Source organism: Phalacrocorax aristotelis, chromosome 4 (assembly GCF_949628215.1).
Source record: "Phalacrocorax aristotelis chromosome 4, bGulAri2.1, whole genome shotgun sequence".
In the NCBI taxonomy this organism is placed as follows: domain Eukaryota; kingdom Metazoa; phylum Chordata; class Aves; order Suliformes; family Phalacrocoracidae; genus Phalacrocorax; species Phalacrocorax aristotelis.
The window spans coordinates 18,001,455-18,024,534 of NC_134279.1; the positions used below are offsets into that span (position 1 = coordinate 18,001,455).

Genomic DNA, 23,080 nt, shown 5'->3' on the forward strand with positions numbered 1-23,080 from the left:
GAGCAATCATTCCTTTACCACTTTTTTTCATACCAGTGATGATTATACCAGCCTCCAGCTATTCTTCTTTTAGTCAACTCTTTCTAGTTTACGTAAGCGTTTCTCTTACAGAAACTATCCCCTACCCTCAGTTGTCTAGAGGATTATGCACAGATCCAAGGACAGACTTCTAGGGAGAATGTCACAGAGAACAGGAGGACTATATACACAGTACTAGTCCCCTGAAAAATGATGAATGCCCATTCGGTCTGTCCAGTCCATCTTGCTCTTAGGAATAGAAAACTCTGAAGTTTCATAAATGTGCTGGTCCAGAAACTAAAGCACTATGATACATTACAGAGACTCTGTGCGATTTTCTTTAGCAAGACAAATTACTGCAATCTATTAAAGGGATTTTTCTTCAGATATTATTTTAACGAGGAAGGTTCAGAATGTTCCTGATACCAAATTACAAAAAAGGATCTAGGGCAAGAAGAAACATTCTTTTAATTATCTTAAAAACAATCTAATTTAAGCTTAGAGCAGAGAACAGAATCAAAGACAGCTGGTTCAAGAGATTACACTCATCCACTCAGGGAACAAAAAGATGTGTGACCTGGATGGCCAGTTAGAAGTAAGAGTCCTTATAGTTTGGAAGCTAGAAAGAAAGTAATTGCACAGCAGCTATTGACAGAACATTATTAAGAAACTTAGTGTAAATAATTTCAAATAAATTAGAACATGCCTGTATGTGGCCAAGTGGCATTTATCTAAATAGTGGAGGCTGCCATATCCTGAAGTGAAACTCAGCTTCGTGTGAAAGCCTATAGATACTAAGGAAAATCTTGGTTTTTTCTGTTATAACAATCTCATCAATAACTAATACCCTTAAAATTATGGGGCTCTTACTCCAAAGAATATGTTGAGCCCCACCACATATAGACAGATATGTTATAAAACTAATCTCACAAGCAACAGAAATAAACACTGAATCTCACTGGATTCAGTAAAATGATTCGCTCTTCTTTCTGTTGGAGCATTCCTTTAGAAAAAGTCTCTATCATAAACACAATGTCATAAGTCTAAGCAGTCAAGAAATATTTAGTTAAAACTATAATTATATGTATATACATATTAACACCTACACATCATTAAAGCCTTTTGCTATTTGCCTTTTTCTTTCTTTAGAAAGCTATCAACAAAACTTTCAAGGGTGATTTTTTTTTCAAAGCATGAAGTTGGAGACCATTCCTTAAGTAAAGTTGTAAAGTTCACACAGTTACAAAACTCCAAGAAAGGAGTCTTGGAAAAAAACCTTTTCTATAGCTAAGAATTTTAAAATAAAATTATTTTTTAAGTTAATAAAGTTTAAAATTCTGATCATTTTATATTTAATCCTTGGTATATTTAACGAGTAAACATAAATAAGACTCGATACAATTATGGGAATAATTGCATATCTAAGTAAGAAAAAATAAACTCTCTAACATGCTACAGATAATGAGCAATAGTGTCTTAATTCTAAATAATTTAAAGGATTATAGATGCTACAGTAGGGAATAATCAAGTAATGAGACACAATTTTCTTTACTTTCCAAAGGGTCCCTCTTTATCTTGTGTATCTTCAGATTTGCTTGTTGGATCCGACTACAGATTTTTAAGTAAGGATATAGTTCTTTTAAAGTGGAATTTTATTTTCACCCCATTTCTTTACTTCCTGTTGCTCTTCACCATCCTAAGAGTATTTTTATTCTAGATCAACATTAAGGACTTTAAAGAGAGCATTTTAGAATTTATATGAAGAGTGATTGCTGCTAGGAAGAGCAACAAAGGTGATGGTTGTAATTGTGAGGGTAACTGGTCATAAAAACAAATAAAGCAGAAAACACTGCAATTACCTAGAGTCAGCAAAGGTCTGAGTGTGTGTGATGCGCACACCCCGTAGTTCCACTTCTGCAGAGCAATGGCAGCAATGTCAATAATGGACAGCCAGATCTACGTGTCTGAAAATCCACAGAAGAGAATGCTATGAAGAGTGTTGAGTAGCAGTGCCCTGGGAGTTACTTTCCTTTAAAGAGGTTGACTGCCTTCTTTTTGCTTTTGGCAGCATCACTAAAAAAACCAAAAAGCATCCTTGGATCTTAATTTTGGTTTCTATTGTTGAAAACTATTTTTGAAACCAAAGGAACATAGCTTTGCATCTTTTCGGATCTACAGTGTTGAAAAGATCAAAAACTTATTTTGGCTGGTAAACTGAGCAAACACAGTATGGAAGTAAAAAAGAAAACATCTATAGAAACTGTAGGTTTAGACATTAAATTTTTGAGAGAGTGCATGTCTAGTGTAGAAAAAATTTAACATACTTTTACATTAATGATTTTTAAATTAACTGTGTATATTTGGGGGTAAATGCAAAATATAACTCAAATTTGAAAAATATATCTAGTCTGTTTCTGATATTATATCCCCCCTTTTGTATTGGCTTTTTGTCTGCTTCTCCTGTTGACAAAAACACAACTGCTTTCAGGTTAATGTTTTCCTAGTGTCTCAAATGTGACCTTGATCACCCGATCTTCTGCTAAGTCTTCAGAACATTTCTTGTCGCAGACAGCCATACTTTTCCAGAAAAACACTAAACAGCATGAGAATTTATTCAGTCTTCAGTTCCTACTATATCTTTTTCTGCTCCATCTGATCAATGTCTTGAGTGCTGCTTTACCCCAATGTACTGTATTCTATCGCAGAAGCACAGAGTGGTGGGGGTTGGAAGGGGCCTCTGGAGATCATCTTGTCCAACCCCCCTGCTTGAGCAGGGACACAGGGACACATTCGGGCAGGGTGTGAATGTCTCCAGGGAAGGGACTCCACAACCTCCCTGGGCAGCCTGTGCCACTGCTCTGGCACCCTCACAGGAAAAAAGTTCTTTTCTCATTCTTAGCTGGAACTTTCTCTGTTCAAACTTGTGCCCATTGACCCTTGGCCTGGCGTTGGGCACCACTGAAGGGAGTCTGGCCCCATCCTCTTGACACCCACCCCTCAGACATTTATAAGCACTGATAAGTTCCCCCCTCAGTCTTCTCTTGTCCAAGCTGAACAAACCCAGGTCTCTCAGCCTCTCCTCACAAGGGAGATGCTCCAGTCCCCTGATCATCTTCATAGCTCTCTGCTGGACTTGCTCAAGGAGTTCCCTCTCTTTCCTGAACTGGGGAGCCCAGAACTGGATGCATCACGCCAGATGCAGCCTCACTAGGGCAGAATAGAGGGGGAGGATAACCTCCCTCGACCTGCTGGCCACACTCATTTTAATGCAGCCCAGGATACCGTTGGCCTTCTTGGCCACAAGGCCACACTGCTGGCTCAGGGTCAACCTGCTGTCCACCAGCACTCCCAGGTCCTTCTCAGCAGAGCCGCTTTCCAGCAGGTCAGCCCCCAGCCTGTACTGGTGCATGGGGTTGTTCCTCCCCAGGTGCAGGACCCTACACTTGCTTTTGTTGAAGTTCATCAGGTTCCCCTGGGCCCAGCTCTCCAGCCTGTCCAGGTCTCGCTGAATGGCAGCACAGCCTTCTGGTGTATCAGCCACTCCTCCCAGTTTTGTACGATCAGCAAATTTGCTGAGGTTACGCTCTGTCCCTTCGTCCAGGTCATTGATTAATATGTTGAACAGGACTGGGCGCAGCACAGACCCCTGGGGAACACCACTAGTGACAGGCCTCCAACCAGACTCTGCGCCACTGATCACCACCCTCTGAGCTCTGCCATTCAGCCAGTTCTCAATCCACCTTACTGTCCTCTCATCTAACTCACGCTTCCTAAGCTTTCCTATGAGGATGTTATGGGAGACAGTGTCAAAAGCCTCGCTGAAGCTGAGGTAAGCAACATGCACTGCTCTCCCTTCACCTACTCAGCCAGTCATGCCATCATAGAAGGCTATCAGGTGGGGGTTGGAGTCTTCTCCCTAGTAATAAGTGATAGGATGAGAGGAAATGGCCTCAAGCTGCGCCAGGGAAAGTTTGAGCAGGTTGAGCATTAGAAAAAACTTCTTCACCGAAAGGATTGTCAGTCATTGGAACAGGCTGCCCAAGGAAGTGGTTGAATCTCCATCCCTGGAGGTATTTAAAAGAAGGGTAGGCGTGGTGGTTGAGGATATGGTTTAGTGGTGGACTTGGCAGTGACAGGTTAGCGGTTGGACTTCACGATCTTAAGGGTCTTTTCCAACCTTAATGATTCTATGATTCTATGAAAGATGACGGAGCGGCTTAGTGACAGCATCTGCCAGCTCCCTCAGCACTCATGGGTGCATCCCATCGGGCCCATGGATTTGTGAGGATCCAGTTTGCCAAACTGATCTCTAACCCAGTCCTCCTCAACCAAGGGGAAGTAATCTTTTCTCCAGATTGTTTCTCTCACCTCTAGGGGCTGGGGTCCCTGAGGGTCAGCCCTATCAATAAAGACTGAAGCAAAGAAGGCATTCAGTAACTCTGCCTTCTCTGCATCCTGTGTCACCAGGACACCCACCTCGTTCAGCAGGAGGCCCACAGTTTCCCCCGTCTTTCTTTTACTACTGATGTATTTGAAGAAGCCCTTCTTGTTATCCTTGACACTCCTTGACAGATTTAGTTCCAAGGGGGCCTTGGCCTTCCACGTTGCATCTCTGCATACCCTGCCAGCGTTCCTATATTCATCCCAAGCGGCCAATCATTTTTTCCACATATTGTAAACCTCCTTCTTCCATTTGATTTTTCTAGAAGCTTTTTGCTCATCCATGCAGGTCTCCTGGCTCCTTTGCCTGGCTTCTTCCTCCTAGGGATGCACCCACCTTGAGCTTGGAGGAAGTGGTCCTTGAATATTGACCAGCTCTCTTGGACCCCACAACCTTCTAGAGCCCTAACCCATGGCATCCCTCCAAGCAGGCCTTTGAAGATGCCAAAGCTAGCTCACCTGAAGTCCAAGGTTGTAATCCTACTTGTTGCCCTGCTTCTACCATGCAGGATCCTGAACTCCACCTTCTTATGGTCACTGCAGCCAAGGCTACCCCAATCCTCACATCCTCAACTACAGCTTCTTTGTTTGTTAGTATAAAGTCCAGTGGCACATCTTGCCTTGGTGGCTCCTCCACTACCTACATCAAAAAGTTATCCACAATGCTCCGCAGGAACCTCCTGGTTCATGTGCACACCTTGCTGTGTTGCTTTTCCAGCAAATATCAGGGTGGTTGAAATCCAGGGCCTGCGATTGTGAGATTACTTCCAGCTGCCTGTAGAAGGCCTTGTCGAGTTCCTCTTCCTCATCAGGTGGCCCGTAGCAAATGCCCATAACAGTCACCCATATTTGCCTGTCCCTTAATTTTTACCCATAAGCTCTTGACTCGTTCTTATTCCACCCATAGGCAGAGCTCGATGCATTCCAGTTGCTCCCTCACATGAAGAGCAACTCCCCTACCTTAACTTGCTGCTCTGTCTTTCCTAAAAAGTATGTGACCACATTCCAGTCATGCAAGCTGTCCCACCATGTCTCTGTAATTGCCATCATATCATGGCCCTGCGATGGCACACAGATCTCTAGTTCCTCCTGTTTATTCCCCACGCTGTGTGTGTTGGTGTACAGGCATTTCAGAGAAGTAATTGAGCACACAGGTTTCCTGCCCATATTTCTGAACAAGTCTATTTAGGCAGTCTGTTTCATGAATTTTAACATCAAAGTCTATCATTACCTGTTTTGCCTTAAAAAAAAATAAACCTCCTGGAATCCCATAACATCCTAACTTCAGAGCAGCTGTCTACCTAGTAAAATAAAGACATAACTTCATTATCATATGCCAGCATCCCTGGTTAGCTAAACCCAGCCAGCACTGGAAACAATAGCCCACAAAGAAGGGTGCAGAACAAGCTTTGCAAGCCAGCAGAGCACAGGATCAGGATCCTTTTCCCAGGAGCCTTGGAAACATTGTACTTTGGTTGCGGAAGGCCAGCACAGCCCTTGATCTGACCACAAAAAAATTGAGGAACTACTCTTTCATGAGGGCCTTATTCAGTATTCTAGTCTAAAAACTTATTTCTTCCTAACTGTATTTAATATGTGCACTGTCTGCCACTGAAGATCCCACTCACTATCCTGAAACAAAAGCAGGACTTCTGAGTATGGTCAAATACTTTGTTAATAATTATTTTTATCCCTAAATACCACATTGCAGTATCATAATTTTTTACTAAAACATTTTCTGCACTGTTTGTGTAATATAACTTATTTATCCTCATAAAAGCATAACATAACACCTGCCAAATCAGGCAGCAACAGATGTCTTCTGTTTGTGATAACACCTCTCTGACCTATAAAAAAACATATTACATCTCAGTGCAGAATTATGACACAATTTTCCCCATTTGGATTTTTCCTTCTCACACTTCCACTTACTCCTCGTTTAAGCTTTGAAACAGTTATATGAAGTCTCCACCCCTTTTCAAAGCCAGATAGAATTCTATGGTTGAATACTAAGCTTTTTTTTTTATTCACTCTTTGTTGCTCCCTAAATAAAAATGTTTATTCCCTTTTAAAATTCTATTAAAATGTGGAACACAGTACAGTGATGAGCTGCTACACTTTTTATGTGCATATAAAACCACATATATATATTTATATATGTTAATCCACCTAGAACACCCCTTATTCAGGAAATGTATTATTAATTACAATTTCAATAACTACAAAATAACCAAAAAGCAATTCAGTATGAAGAATTCTGGAAGTAAAAATACTGTATTTCCTAAAAGTATTCTTTAACAGGCATAAGCTCTGAAACATATGTTTTCCTGACTTTATTTATTTAGACACTAAATCTAAAATCTCATTAATTTCCTTTGTTTCTATTTCCATCACATGATCAAATAAGTGAAAGGAGATCATAGGCTATGTTCTTACCTGGCAAAAAATAGCATAGCTAACAGAGAAATCCTTGCTCAGAATCTAGCCCCACATTTCTAAACATTACTCATTTATTTTTTAAAATATATTTTTAATTTAAAGAGCAGGAGCCAATGGAATTTGGAATATATACACAGAAAGCTGTGAGGCATACTGCCTGTAAGTACAGAAATGAATGTCACATTAACACGTAATATTAGTCTTTGCTAAGATAATCGATGTTCCTTCTAGACAAAAGAAATTATAAAAGATTTCCTATCTGCACTTTAGAATGGAGCCTAATACAATGATTCATGGGAGTAACTTTTTACAGTGGAATTTATATAAGAAAGCATGTAGGGAATTTGCTGAAGAGGAGACGGTGACATGCTATGTTGAAGGAGAAATAGCCACGCTAAAAAGAGGCTATATATAGGATTCATAAAGTAGTGGAGAGGAGATAAATCACATTTAATACATTCAAAAATGGTCTTCGCAATTAGCAATAAATGACTCAAAGCTGAGTTGAAGTTTTAAACACAGAAAGGGATCCAAATATCCAGAGAACGCAATCACTCTGAAGGCTGGACTGATTTCAATGGCATGAAATTTAGAAGTACAGAATACAAAATAACATATTCAGGGACTACATGTGGAGAATGTTTCTGCAAGATGAAGTTAAACTCCTGAGTGGGTTCAGTTTTCAGAATTAGTGTTATGTAAATATCTAAAGCCTGGAGAAAGAAGTTGCATGGGAATGACACCTTTTAGCGACAACTTTGGACGCAAGAAGTCCAGGGCATGTGGTACAGAAGCATTAGTTCCCTCCACTTGGAACAGGGTTCTGACTGGAATCTCATTTGAGATCTTGGACTAAAAAGGATTTATCAGTGTCACATTATTTTCACTTTTCTAAGTCACCTTCAGCTCAGCTAATCCCATCTCTGGCAGAAAGAAACAGGCTACCTCTGCATTTGCTAGCTTGTCAGATTTCCTCTAATGCTCTGGCAGCTAATACATGACATTTGCTAATGTCATTTGCTAAGTAAGTCAAAGAAAGCCCTACAAATCTCATGTCTTATCTTTATCCCTGGCAAAACAGGTTTGAAGAACTGGGCTGAGCAGCCACTGCTTTGCAGCTACAAATCTGGCTACTGGGTTTGAGTGTTTGCTGGAATGTTCTTTATCCGTGTCATAATTTTAAATTTTCTGCTTAATTCCTCTGACAGCCATAACTGATCATACTCTATAGCAAATAACCTATTAGAACTATAGAGCGGTATGAAGTTTTTATAAAAATATTTGTCACACCAAAAATCTTTCATGGGGATTCTTCTCTTCTCCTTTAAATCTACCTGCTCTGCTGGAATTTCCTTCTCAGATAGAACTGCTTCTTCCAGCATCAGTCACTCCTTTATCTCAGCTCTTGCAATGCTGTTTAGAAAAGGTCAGCTCCAAGCAACACTATTTTGTGGCCTCCTCTTTACCTGTACTGGATATATATCTCATCTCTGTTGGACGCAACAGTGCTAGTTTCTTTTCTTTCTGAAGTGGCTCAGGAAGAGCACTCTTCTCCGTTTCAGAGTCTGCTTCTTTCCTTCATTTTTATTTAGAAAAGGATGAAGCATAAACATCAGCAGCTGCTTCTAACACAGCACCATTTGCCTAGTACCCAAATATATAAATCAAAGCCACCACTATTAATGCTTTTTGCAGCTGAGGTGATGTGCAAAAATGATACTTTATGTTCCACTGCCTTAAGAGAAATGTCAGATAAAATTGTTACTGTTTAAATGGTGCCTGACTGAAGATCTTGTTTACATGTGGAATATGTAGAGCAATAAGAAGGTACTCCCTTCACCAGGATATTCACATCTCGTAACTCAAACCTATCCTACTGAAACTAGCTGAGAATGAAAAGTCTGCTTACATGTTAAATCCTCCTGGACACCTCATCTTCAAAACTGCCAGACACTGTACTTGACAACACTGATAGCAGTCCATTGGATACCCAGTTGTATTTACCTGTATTTTCACTCTTTTTTTCGCAGCGAACACCTGGCCTGACAGTGATTTTCCTCTATTTTCTCTCCAGAAGTTTATTCAACAAGTTTTTAATAACTTACCTTCTTCCACTAACATTAGTTGTGCCTTCTTTTCATCACATTCTATCTTTAAATCATTCATCCTCCTCCACACTTCTTTCTTCACTGTTTGTATTTCTTTGAATTACCTGTTTAATGTTAGTTTATTCTTTCTCTCCTCTTCTTTCAATCTTTATCTCAATTTCAGTCTTTATCTTCTTCTGAAAAGTCACCTCAGTTTCCACATACTTCCTTTTCCAAGGATTTCTAATCAGTTTGCTAATCCATAAAGTTATATTCCTTTCTTCTTTTTGACATCATTCTTCATTTCATCTTACTGTCTGTCTGCATTACACCTGGCTTGCACTGAGCAGCCCAGCTAGATATCTACGGCAGCTATTAGTTGCTTAGGGCAAACCTACGCATATACGCTGATATGATATCCAAGCAGCAAAAAGAACCCTAACACTGCTTGCATCCACACATAAAACATCTAGACATATAGACATTGCTAAAGTCTAACAGGTATAAAGCAGCCAGGAGCCAGGGCTGTAGGTCTGCAGTTGCACCAGTATGCTCAGGGAGAGCTAGAGCTCTTTTACATAGCTGTTTATGTATGTTTACATGCTGTGATTCAGCTGGGAATGAAAAACAATCAGAAGATACTGAGGACTCTCACTTTCCACACCTTTTGGTCTACCTCATGATAAGTTTCAGGTCAGCTTGAAACATTGATGAATGCATACAAATTCACACTGAAAGCGCAGCCTTTTACAGTGGATCTTGTAAGTGTTCAAAGTCCCTTTTTCTTTAAAAAGTTCCTTTACTAGATTTAACCGTAACACTGCGGAAAGGTTTAGCATGAACTGACAACATCAGACGTAGAGGCAAATTATGAAGTATGCCAGAGGACGAGGAGTGAAACTGCCTACCCATAAAGGCATACAACGTGGGTCTGCCCATTCCTCTGGTCAGATCTGAGCTCTGCAGGATATAGCAATGGCTTCATATCTTACACAGCCCAGTCCAATGTTATGTTACAAAAAGCAATCTGGACATTTTTTCCTTACTAATAACTAGCAGGATCTCACCTTTGTAATTAAAGAGCAATATAACAACTTTAAGTTTAACCACTTAATATGTAAATTATTAGCCATGAGTATATATTTTGGTTTTTAATGTTAAATTAGGTGAGTCAGTTTGTTGGTTTGTGCCTTTATAATACAATAAAATTCTAGTCAAAATAACCACAGAACATACGTAAGAGGTGAAGACATGGTATCATGGAAGAAAGAGCCCTCTACCTCAATGAATAATTCATTTGTGAACCATGGAAGTGATAAAAATCTGAGAACAATAAATAAATACAATCTACACCACAAAGCATGGGAGTGCTGAGTAGGGGTTATTCACCTGAGCTCAAAGATAGTGGAAACAGTTTCATTCTAGCTGTCCTGCTGAAAATGCCAAGACTGTTATCTACTATGTTAATATAATCAAGGCTATGATCAGGATCTCTTCAACCTCAGGTGCAAAGAAAATACTACAGCAGAAAAGCAGCTGTCAATTGTTTCTAAACCAACTGAAGAAAACGAGTAAAACATGTTGCTAATCCAAGCTGATGACAAGAGTGTAGAAAATTAAGAGACCTTTACTCCATAAAGATCTTCAGTGGCTGGAGGCAGAGAATGTAGGAAATTTACTGTGGGCTGTAATAATTGCTGTCTGCCCTGGGAAATGGCATCAAGGCCAGAGTAGTCATGGCTCCATGCAAGCACATCCTCTAATTATTGAAAAACCTGTGTAGAGTCTCGATGTTAATCAGTCTCTCAGAGACTTCAGCTTTATGTGGTTAGTGCAGATTTATGGCATTTTTCTTTTCTTGTTATTAAAACTGATATTTCACAAGGAAGAAACTATCTCCAGACAACTGTTAAAATGCAAAGTTTCAGTCATAAAAGAGAACCGCAGGATTATTCTGAGACTATTCCACAGAGAACCCAAACAAGAAGGGTAAGAAACAAAACATCAAAGACACAAGGAAAAATGGAAAAAGATGAGAATTTAAAATATTAACTAAAGACGCAACAGTTGGCCTATAGGTTCAAGAGGTTATAGTGTAATTAATTAAGTGCTTGTTACAATTAGGGAAATAAACAGTGCGTATACTAATGCAACATGAATAATACATAACTATAAAAAAAAGTAAAACAAATTGAGAGGTTTGCATGGCCACCTTATTGGAGTTATTTGCATTATTTTATCATGATGTCCTTAGAAAACAAACGAACCCAGAATTTTAAAATTCTATTATATGGACACAGTTTGCTTCCTTTTACTAGTGCTGCAGTAATAGTATAACCTAAAATTTCTGATTATTCCACTGGCATGATTTTAAAGTATATTTTGGTCCATAATACTGAAGCAATTTTGAAATATTATACACAGTGATCTTTGCCAAATAATATATTTAATCAATAATGTTTCAGATTTTCTACCGGCTGTGTCTGCAAATTTCTGGCAAACAAAGTGGAAAAAGTCATGTGTCCCAAGATCTTTTCTCTTACTCTTACGTTTTACATCAACCCCTACTTTCTGGAAGTACCTGCCACTTCATAACTAGTAGCACCCTGGGAAAGTTCACAGAAATGAAAGCATAAAAATTGAAAACTTCTATGATACTGACAGGATTTGAGCAGGGCTTGGCGGTGGGAGGGGGAGATAGATGTGTTAGTCACACATCATTTCGTTGTTGTCATCATTTTGAAAAATATGAAATAACAGATCTGATTTGTCTACAGCTTTTAATTTACTACTGATGCCTCACTGCTCTTCAGTGGCCTAAATTAGCATCAAAATAATCTTTCTGGAAAGACATGCATAAATACTGCATAAGAGCTGACCGTAGATTGTACTTATAACCCAAAAGTGGCACGTTTACTCTGTATAGAAAAAGACTGTGCAAGATACCCAATTATCTACATGGCAACAGGAAGTTCAAAAGATATAACTGGAATAAGCAGTAGGAATGCCTGAATCAGAGCACAAGACTGGAATAAAAAAGGGATATGCAAACTGACACCTGACATCAGCTCTTTATTCCGCTTATGATGCTAATGCTTGAAAAGAAAGTAAGGACTGAAATATTACGGATATATGTGCAGGAAAGATGCAAAATGATTTGAAGTACAAAAAATTGTATGGAAAAACAAGCAATGTGTGTTGAAGAATTCTCTCATCAGCATACAAAGCTCTTAGATATAAAGACATCTAGGACACTATCTTAGACTAATTTACAGTCCATAACCTTAACTATGATGGTATGATAAATTAAACCGTGTCACGTGCACTCAAAAGTGAGTCATAGCTGCAGTTATTACTACCTGATTTACTCTGAAGATGCAAACAATCAGGTACATCAATCCAGAAACATTAAAAATGTTAAGTGCTTTATCTTCTGTAAAGATTATGACCAAGTCCAACTCACAACAGTATTTCTCATTTTGGATTTCAATTTGAACAAACACCAGCTAATCTTGGGAGGAAAAACATGCAGTGGGGTCAATATTTTATTCCCAGAACAGCATTTGAAAAATGTATCCCCATATGAAGTAACCTAGCTGCTACCAGCTCAACCAATACTGCAATAATGGTTGTAATAGCAAATAAAAATAATGGGAAGCATAGAAAGCTGTGCATGCTAGTGTGTTTGTGAGCCAGGCAGAAGTAATTAGATTGATGATTACTAATTACGGATTATAACTCAGATGGCTATCAAAGAATAAAACCACTCTGCAATACTCGATGTTTTGTGTATAGCAGTTTAGGTCTACGTATTCTTACCTGTATACATTTCTATTTCTCAGTATTAGCTACCACTCTCTGCCTTAGTAATAAGATGCATGTCCAGAAAAAATTGAGGCTTTTATAATAACATCATGCTGAATTGCAACTGCAGGCAGATTATATGTTATATATAAACATATATGAACATATAAACATATGAAAGCCTGGGTTTTCACGCTTGTTTCTCTATCTGCATAATTGTAACGGTGCGTTTAAAAATTTGCATGTTCACTTTTTAGCACATTAATATTAAAACATGAGAAAGTGAGTTTTACTGGGTGAAATATGATGTGAAGTGTCACCTTTATAAAATACAGTATTCTACAGTAATTACTGCAAACTGCAGTAATGCTATTGTTACGTATAGTGTCTTAAATCATTGCTACAGAAATCCTGTAGTAATATTTTTAAAAGGAGGAGAAATGCTTGATTTCTACAGGTAAATATAATTTGCATTCCCAAAACTGTTTTAATGCACAGGAAAGTTAACAATAGTTAGTTGATTTAACTTTAAAATGATACAATTATTAGTTATATTAATCCTGTGCTTCAACTATGCAAACATACAGAAGAGAACACTTCTATTTATTCTACATTATTATCAGTTAGTGAAAATACAACTGACAGCATCAAAAATATAAACAGAAAGTGAATTTTTCTAAAGACTTATTTCACTGCTTTTCTAACCTGCCCCTTACTGGCCTTATAATAATGACACATTATTCCAGCTTTTAAAATAAATTTTGCTTCAATTTATTTTACAAGCCATCCACAATTTTATGTTGATATCCTGCCTTTGCCACTACCTGTAATAGACACTGTAAGTGGTGTCTTGATGTGTTTTCATGTACATAAATAAGTTATCTGAGATGAATGGACCTTGACTAAATCTTTCCTGGGAAGAACAAAATACCTAACTCTTATTTAACTTCCACATGGATATGACTGTGCCATAAGCAGTATGATCTGCTTCTCTGGGCATGCCTGGCTGTGTGCTGTTTCCAGTGTTTTTGTGTGTCCCTGCAGTCATGCAGAATTTTGTCCCTCTTCAAGAGATGATGTAAACATACTGAGAAAAATTTACTAGGATAAAGATAGCAAAACCAAGGGACTTCTTTTATAGGAAGAAGGCCCATTTTGCTATAAGTTCAAGGAATAAACAAGAATTAGCTGTAAATGAGAGAAAGAAATACCAGTATTTGAAGGAAAATGCTAGGTGCAAAGAAGGAGAATCATGAACTCTTTAGAAACATCTGCTTGAAAACAAGCCAGATAACTATCTGTGTGCCACACATTTTTGTCCAGCTCTGTAAACTGCTAAAATTAAAAACAATCAAGTGTAGGATCTCTGTTATGCCTGTATTTCGGACACTTCAGTCATCACATTTCTCTGCTATGGTACTTTAAGAACCTATGCCAATTAATCTGCAACTGAGAAAAGTAATACTAAATTCCTGAAGGCTCTTGGGGAACTCGTCTTTGTAATGAGCCCTCCGTGGTTGGATAGCAGGGACCCAGCTCTCAGGGGAGTGTGCAAGACAGGGGAACTGCATGCTAAGACTGTAGTCAGAGACCGAAAGGGAGTAGCTAAACTCTGCTAGGTTGAAAAGGGTAAGGATTCACTATGAGGCCTTAATGAGAGTTCAGATGCAAAGTTTACAGGGTAGACAAGAAGGCCGCTGTTAAAATTACAAAATTAGGTGATTATAAAATTACAATGTAGGTGATTATAAACCTACATTATGCAAGATTCTTAATCCTGACCTTTTTAAGGTGTTATGGCAGAAAAGGCTGGTTCTGCAAAGCACACAGGAGGAATGCTGTTGACTTCCAAACTTGTTACCCAACACCACTGTCCCACGCCAATTCTACCATTTTTCTCTTCTTCGGTTAGCTTTGGTTTAGCAATACAGTCCTGCTGCTGCCAGTTCCAAATATGCATCTGAACCCTTTCCCCCATCATAATGAGCAGCTCTGGCTAGCTGTTTCCATTCTGTCCCCAGCAACGAGACACTCCATTTTTGGGGGTGTTGTCCTATGGCTTTACCAGCTACTACTGACCTTCAATGAGCAGACGCACAGGCATGTCCTGGCTGAATCCCCTCTGTACGGGGTGCTGGAGACCAGAAACTCCTCTCAACAAATCCAAGGTCAAAGGCAGGTGGGTGCTGATATTAGAGAATATTGTCCAGCAGGAGATAATGGTGAATTTCATTATTGGTGTTAGCTTAATATCTTTCTTGCAGTAAACTAAAATTATTATGTTGAATACTGCCATAATCCATCTCCCAGCTGAGCCATGTTACTAAACTACAATTTCAGTTCAGCTTGTTTCAAGGCAGATACTATGTACTTAGCTGCAACTGATTAAATAACGTTGTTCAAACAAATTATCATCAATCACCCTGTAAGAACATCTATCTGGCAATATTTAAGGCAAAGCTAAAGGCTGATGTTGTTATGACATAAATATAACAAATTGTTATAAAGCTTTTGAATTCACAGTCAGGTCCCCAAAAAAGGAGCCCTTAGCATCATCCCCTTTTCCTTCTGGGGCTGAAAGATTTAAAATTCAGAAAGCCTGTATATTTGTGGAAAAATTATGGTCAGGATAGAGCAAGGTAGACAATATACCTGAATTCTCTGCATCTGAGGAAACTGTGGTGTAGAAACACTACGAATACATGTACTACCGTTTACAATAAAGTTTGTCCACAAAAGAATCACTGCCAAGAACATCCATTTTAAATAAACAGTGTGCTCTCCCAAAGCCTAATTCATAAGACACTGTCTGATCCAAACTTCTGTTTCACATTTAGAAAAGAATGTGACTCAACAGTTTTGGCCATGTGGCCACCACAAGACAAAGGCATTTACGTCAAAGCCTACTGCAACTGCACATAGATCAAAGTTCAGCTTGCAATATGTCTTTTTCAGGATTTATGGTCCTAAACTTTCATTGCCAACTGCTGCCTTCAATTTCACTCACCAAAAGATATTACTTTGACTAAGGGTAAGGGTAGGCTGGAATAGTATTACCTTTAGTTACACTTAGGCATCCAGGCAGATTGAGGGACAATAAATGTCACCTCCATCTCCAGCACTTTGTTTTGAGGCAGATCCATAAAGAATGATTGTAGCTATTCTTCCAGGGACACGGGGACAGTGGCTTATGCTGGGGAACTCCTGCTTCCCTGTTCTGGACAGGGATCTTGTGACAAGTTAGAAATCTTCCTTCTCTTTGCGTGGTAGGAAAGAAAATCAGGCAAATGTTACTGATTCCAGTAATGTATCATTCTGTATCAAAGTAATGTATCAAAGCACAGAAGCTCTGTGCCTTGGCACTACTTCACTGAATTCTCTGGCTTCATCAGTTCAGTTATTATTTTTGTATTATCTGGTAATTTAGATACAGTTATTGTAGGTTCTTCAGCCTATGTTAGATATTCTCTATGCTCCCCAGAGTTTTGTATCCTGTTTTATACTTCTCTTGTTTTTATCAGTTGTCACCTATTGTGCCTCAGTATTTTACTCTCGGGTGCTTCAATTATATATGAATGTGATGTGCTTCACAGCAGCTAGTTTCCATTTGCCATCTAAATATCTTTGTACATGAATAGAGTAACCTACATTTAACTTCACAAGCAGTTGTGCAAATCTACTGTATTCCAGCTTTTGGGGTTTGGGGTTTTTTGTCTGCTTGCTTTTATCTGATAATTGATTTCTAGCTGGTTTTTCCTCTGCTTTCCAAATTTAAAATAAAATGGAAAGATAGAGGTGGGGTGGGGAAGTAAGGTTAGGAAAGAAGTCACAGAGCCTATCCCTAAACCTGAGGGGGAAGAGGCTAGCTTGGGATATTAGAGGGCCCATCTGACCTAAGAGGTTTGTTCATACTGACTCCCTTAGTGGAGTTCATGTACTTAAGCTCGGCAATTTCTCTAAAAAAAATGCCTATTACAGGAAAGAGTAGTTGTCTGGTTTTAATGTCTTAGTAGTGGCAGTAATTATTTGTAAACCTTTGGTAGTATCCCACAAGACTGGTTTTCAGAAGTGCTCTCATCCCACAATTAAGTAGAAGCTATTTTCCCAGTACTCCTAAAAATAAGACAGTTGGAAAACAAAGAGGGAAGATCCCTGCTCTGAAAGAATTGCATACACAGACAAAGACCAGGTAAAGAAGGCGGCAGGCATATGGACTGGCATTGACATTTATATGAATTTCCTTTGACTTATTTTCAGGAAATATTTGCCATGTCTGATACACATAAATGTGTTTGATACTTGTGTAACTTTTCTACATAAACATAAACACACCAAAGGAAAATCAAGTACACCTCACATCATGCTTTCCTATGTTCTTTATATAGGATCACAGGATAGTGAAATAGGATTTAGTATCAAATTCTTATAACTTTGAGGTTGGGCTGTAAGTCTTAAAAACATATGAAATACGAATTGGTGCACTATATTATCAAAGCTATCTTTCTTTTTATCAGTAATTTTTCTTTTCTCACCTATTTGTCAGATGTCTTTGCCTCAGTCTACATTATTCAGAAAATGTAGTGGGTAGAAAATATACACTGAAGACAAATGACCTGCCCACGAAACTTATGTCTGACTGTGAGTATTTTAAGGGTGTTTCCATTTCTTAAAGTTACTTCACAGAGCAGATAACAATCTGTTCAAACTCATGGAAAGTATGGGGGTTTTTAGGGAAAACTGGATACTAAGACTCATATAGTATTTTGTTGAGCAGTCATCTTGCTGCTTACATCTAAATTTCGTACTCAAACATGCATTTAATATAATGACAGTGTTCAGAAAAGCACATAAAACAATAAGCATTTATTCTTGTAGGAAAAAAAATCTCAGTAATAGAAGAACAGAAAATAGCTGCGTGGGGACAAAGATAACTCAAAGCAGAAGCCTTCAATATATAGCAATATAACACTATTTTTGTTTTGATTTTTGCATTTCTGAATCCCATGAGCACCTAACATACCTTTTACACTATTTTGAAATAATTTTAAAAGTAAATAATTTGGTAGAACTTTTTTAATCAACTGTTAATCCTCGATTTGAGTGGCAGTCTCACTAATCAGGAAAGCAGCATGAACAAGTGGTAAGTAAACACAAATCAGAATGCATCAAGAAATAAATGTCTGAAAAAAACAGCAATGCACTAGGGGATTTTCTGACTTCAAATCTGTGCAAGTACAGATTGAGCTTAAGATGTATGGTTATTGGTTAAACAATTTTTAATGAAATATAAAGACCTATGTGCTCTTAAATGGATAATTTATGTGCAATGTTATTGTCTCTCAAGGTTTAATTAAATGTTTGCCTTGTGGCTAATCAGCTACAATTAATAAATGAAGCCTATATTCACGTCACTGATAGGGAATGTTAAAATGGCCTCCATTAGAATTTCAGTATCACTTCTGTGGCTGGTTGATAACAACAATCTAATGTATCAGAAAGTTCCACAAAATAAGTTGGTAAGGACACTAAGACAAAATTATGGTCATCTAATGGAATGTTTTTATCACAATGCATAATTTTAAGTTCAGTTTGGAGGTAAGTACCTAGAAGTACTTAGTGTGGAAGTGTATGCCTACAAAGTGCTTTTCATCCCCAAAGTTCCCAAAGTTCAATTTAAACATCTACTATACCTAAAAAGAGCAACACTTCTTAGCCTTATGGATACAAAAGAGTTTACACAGTAGAGCAAAAACATCCATCGTTTGCCCGACCTACAGAACCCAAAGGATTTGAACTATCTCTGGCACGATACACTAAATGTTGTCTTCGGACTATGTAACAACAACACATTATTTTCCCAGACTTGGCCTTTCCATGCCTTTTTCACTCTTGCTATTTAAGTTATAAACCTCAATAAGTAAGCATTTAAAATGTAGGTGAGCCCCCACTGGGTACTTTCCCACATGGGGTACTCTCCCACCTGAATACATTACATAAATCACAGGCCAAAGGCAATACTGGCTGTCACTGAGAGTGTTCCAGAAATCAGCTAGAAAGAGAATTTGAGACCTCCTGACCTCCAAGACATCTGTTCTACGTAGTAAAAATATTGTTATTTATCTTTTACACTCCAGTAGTGTGCACAGGTCTCAGGGCTAGGTTCTAACATGAAATGTTATCTGTAAATAAAAAATATGTAGTTACTTGTCTGTATCAGTGTTTAAGACGAGAGGCAATAAACAGGTGTGACCAGGACTAGAAAACAATAGCGGAAGAAGAGTTTAATAGCAATTAGGAATAAAAACTTTTCAGGGATCAAGTGCAAAACTTTAGAGTGTCAGCTTAATGGAGGAAAAAATCATCCTTCGGTGCAACTTAATAAAAGCACATTTTGCTACCAGTCTTTCTGATTATCTCAAATGTTTCTTTCACCAATTTAAGCATAATCTATCAGATAAGGAAGAGACTGTACAGGATAATTCTATTGTCATCACTTAAGTCATTAATTTTGATTGCACCTCCTTTGATTTAGTCAGATTCTTGTTCAGCCACAAGTCATACCACGTACAGAATCATGACGAGGAATCTAAAAGACTACAAATACTACTGTCTTCTATTAGTATAAAGAAAGGCATACTTAATTACAGTACAGTAAGGATATTGGCTCTATATTTTGTCTGAGGAAATGAAAACTTATTTGAGTAACTTATCTCTCTTGGGGTTGTAAAGACATCTTTATCTGTAAGTCACTGTTCTTTTACACAGGTTTCCATTTATTGAAAAGTGAAGACTATACAAATTAATGTATTAGAGCTGTTTAGCTCAGTTATCCATGAAAAAAAGCTTGTCCCAACATATACCAGAAAAAACAGAAAATGACACACTGAATACAAAAAAAACCACAGTAAAGTTTTCTAAATGTGATTAGAGTGGCTGTTTCTGTCAGTTACTAATAACAGTTCTACACATAAAATATTTTTTAAAGAATGCTCTGTAAAATAAACAGTCTTACCATAATTTTAATTTCTGTTTTCCATTCAGTCATGAAGAAGACCTTCAAACTCACTTGCCTGAGGCACTGAGAAGCTCCAGGTCTTTGACGCTCATGAAAGAAAGATAACAATCACTCTTCCGGGGAGAGAGATCTTATTATATGTACCCCGTGGGTTTTTTTTATCCTTTATCAAACTGCACCTTTGTGGGCCTTTAATTTCTTAATGGGTTGTTTATCCTTTCCCCCATAATTCATGATGATTAGCTAGATGTCACATAGATATTGTTATGGTGATGAAAAAGTTGTACTGATGAGCCGAGTCAGTGATGTAGTTTGATTAACTTTTTATATAAATCTTTCGAGACAGCTTTCAAAAGAAGGCAAAACAAATAAGTTGATAGTTACAAATGCTTCAGTAGGTGAAAATCTATCTGATGCAGACCTGTAAATCTATGAGTACTAGTACCTGAAATAAGTAGACGTTACCACAGAACCAGGAGGAGATATTAATGGGATAAATTTCAGTTTATTGTAAAGAGAGTGAGTGGGAAAGGGAGTGGGATCTAAAGCGCATGCTCGGGCAGTTTTCTCTGTAGTGCATGTAGAATACAGGGCCTACAGTGGTGTGATCTATTTAACAGCAGGTAGGATAAGACTTAACAGCATGAGTTTTGGAAAGCAGTATTATTTGCGATGCCGTCATTCATGAATAAGTTGATTAGGTGATCTCAGACAAATGCTAATAAAACCTTTGTACAATGCCACCTTTGTTTATCCTACACGTGTTGCTCAGGTTAAAGAAGTACTGATTTAGACACTTCTGAGATGTGTTAGGTTACCATGAATCCAGTGATCATTTCTAATAGCCATAAAATGAAAGTGCAGTATCTCCAGTCCTTCCAGAACCACAAATGAATGTTTCTACCCTCTTTTTAAGAACACAAAACTCAAATTTCTAGGCACGCAGAACAATAAGGCCTGAAAAGGAGAAATTTTTGCCCATTGTAGCTCTTATTTCAATGGCTGAGGAAATTCTACTTTTGTAAAAAATATAAAATTAAATATGTTTTCTCACCTTTTGTGGCATATCCTCTTCCCTAGTACCTGTTTCTACCAAGGCACATTCCATACTTACATAAACACTTGGACTAGATTGTTACTGAAATAATCATAGCTTGTTTTAGTAAACAATAATTATATTTATCCTCCTTTTAACTATATCAGCCCTTATACCTATTTGTTTAGAGATAAACTGGGAAGGGTTGATATTTAACGTTAGCAAGTTTTTAGTCATATGAGTGGACCAACTTACCTATATAAATGCTCACCAGCATGTTAAGAGTAGTGTTAATGCAGTCCTGTTTTGCTTAGTTTCCCATTACAGTGTTGGACCTGACATAAGCAAAGAGAAATGGAAATCCTGATAAAACAAAAGCTTGTGGTGTCTAATCCTTTTGCTCTAATGCTCCTGTGGAACTCTTCCATCTAAATACCAGCTGCAAGCTACAGCAAGATGAAACATGACAAGAACCATGAAGTAAAGATTTTGGAGACTTGCATTCTGTATTAAATATTTGGCTCTTCTCTGAGCGTATTATATCAGCAATGGAACTTGACAGTGATCTAGTATATTGATGCATAATATGTATATAATGAATAGCAAGACTAGAGATCCTTATAGTGAGTTTTACACTGTAAGTTTGTTTGATCTTCATCAACACTGCTGTCTCCAACTCATCATTCAAACAGAAAGCTAAAAAAGGGATACATGATGCAGAGACATTGCTGAGGTTGGTTAAACAGGATGCAAGTGCTGCATTAGAATAACAGTGGAAACCTTTAGACAGTATGATATTACTTATTCAGATCTAAATATGTATTTGCCATAAAGAAAAAAACCAGATGTGAATCCTCCAATTTAGTTGCATATTCCAACTGTCTCCAAAATTAAAAGAGACGGTTCTTGTAGGAAAAGTAACTTTTATATTCAGTAATACTTCGTTGCTGTCAAAAAAAGCAGTACCAGCTCTTGCCTGCCACAGCCTTCCTTGGCTAAATACTACCTGTACGAGGACCCCTATCTGTGAGGGCTCTGTATTTACCCCTCTTGCATCTTCAAGTGCTAATTTCATGCTGGTACCTGAGCAGCAGGTTTTGCATCATCATGAGTACCCACCAAAAGAGCAGCTGATCAACACATGGCAGAACTGGGCTCCATACTATCAGATTGGTCCACAAAACCCTCATGCTCATCTCTAAAGAAACCAAAGGGGTATTACATGCAGAGTGATTACAAGTATCTAAATATGGTTTTGAAGAGTCTGCTGTGAAAGAAAAACATTATAATGTACCTGGGGAAGTGTCTTGAGTCTGTGTAAAAGAAAACCATTTCTGGTGGTACTTGGCCTATGATAACTAGTTAGAAGCAAATTACACATTCCACTGACATAGGAACATCAGAAAGGTAGAAATGCTGTTTACCTCTCACATGTATAAGGAAAAGATGCATAGGAAAAATGAATCCTTCTATGAAAAGATAATCCATTTTCAGAGATGACAGGTTTCCTGTTATTTGGCTCTAGAGAAAGTTCACACAAAACATTGAAAACTGAGGTTAGAGGTATTGACTGCAAAACCTTACAGGATCTGCCTCCGGAAACTCTCCTGTTTTCTTAGGTTTTGTGTATTTCATTTGGTATGAAAAACAACAGTAATGCCACAGTCAACTTTTGGTTAAAGTTCGTGCCAAATCAGTACCTAGCTCAGTATGCCATCCAAGGTCTCACAGAGTTGTAGAATCTTCTCATTCACCTCCTTCTGACTCTGGGCCTGGGCCTGGTAGAGGAGGAAGTTTGACTAAAGAAACCTGGCAACTTCAGAGACTTTTTCTGTTCCATCAGCCTGTCATGTCTCCACACCTGCAGCCCACAGCAGCCAGCACTAGCTTTTGTGCTTTTTGTGGACTTTGTACATCCTTGTACAAAGATTGCTGCCTGGTAACATGCTTAGTGTTGCCCTGCTCCAGTTCTCTGGTTTTGTAATTTTGACACTTTGACCTTTACTCCTTTTTTATTATATATATTTTTCTCCACTTTAGTTTCACCAGGTCTCTCTCTCTTTCCCCTCTTCTAAAGTGGAGGAGTGGGGACAGTTCAATTTTGGTTTTTTTCTGCAGTGGACAGGTTAACAGGTAATAAATAGGAAAATAAAAACTACCAGGGACCAAAGGTGGACAGCTAGGCAGGAGCCAAAAAACTTTTTTTCCTCTTTTTTTTTTTTTAATATAAAGTAATACGGC

At 38.1% G+C, this 23,080-nt stretch overlaps 1 long non-coding RNA gene across 2 annotated transcripts in view; it reads right to left on the reverse strand.

The window, feature by feature from the left end:
• The window catches only part of LOC142056916 (uncharacterized), a 51,382-nt gene extending 28,677 nt beyond the window's left edge, over positions 1–22,705 (reverse strand). Inside the window, exons 1-2 of one of the 2 annotated variants that reach the window (XR_012660472.1) lie at positions 22,540–22,705; positions 21,095–21,174 (exon numbers count right to left, since the gene is read on the reverse strand). This is a non-coding gene — a long non-coding RNA (uncharacterized LOC142056916). Of the gene's footprint in view, positions 1–21,094; positions 21,175–22,263 lie in introns of both variants that reach the window. The other variant, XR_012660471.1, reaches the window with a different exon arrangement.
• Positions 22,706–23,080: the final 375 nt, after the last annotated feature.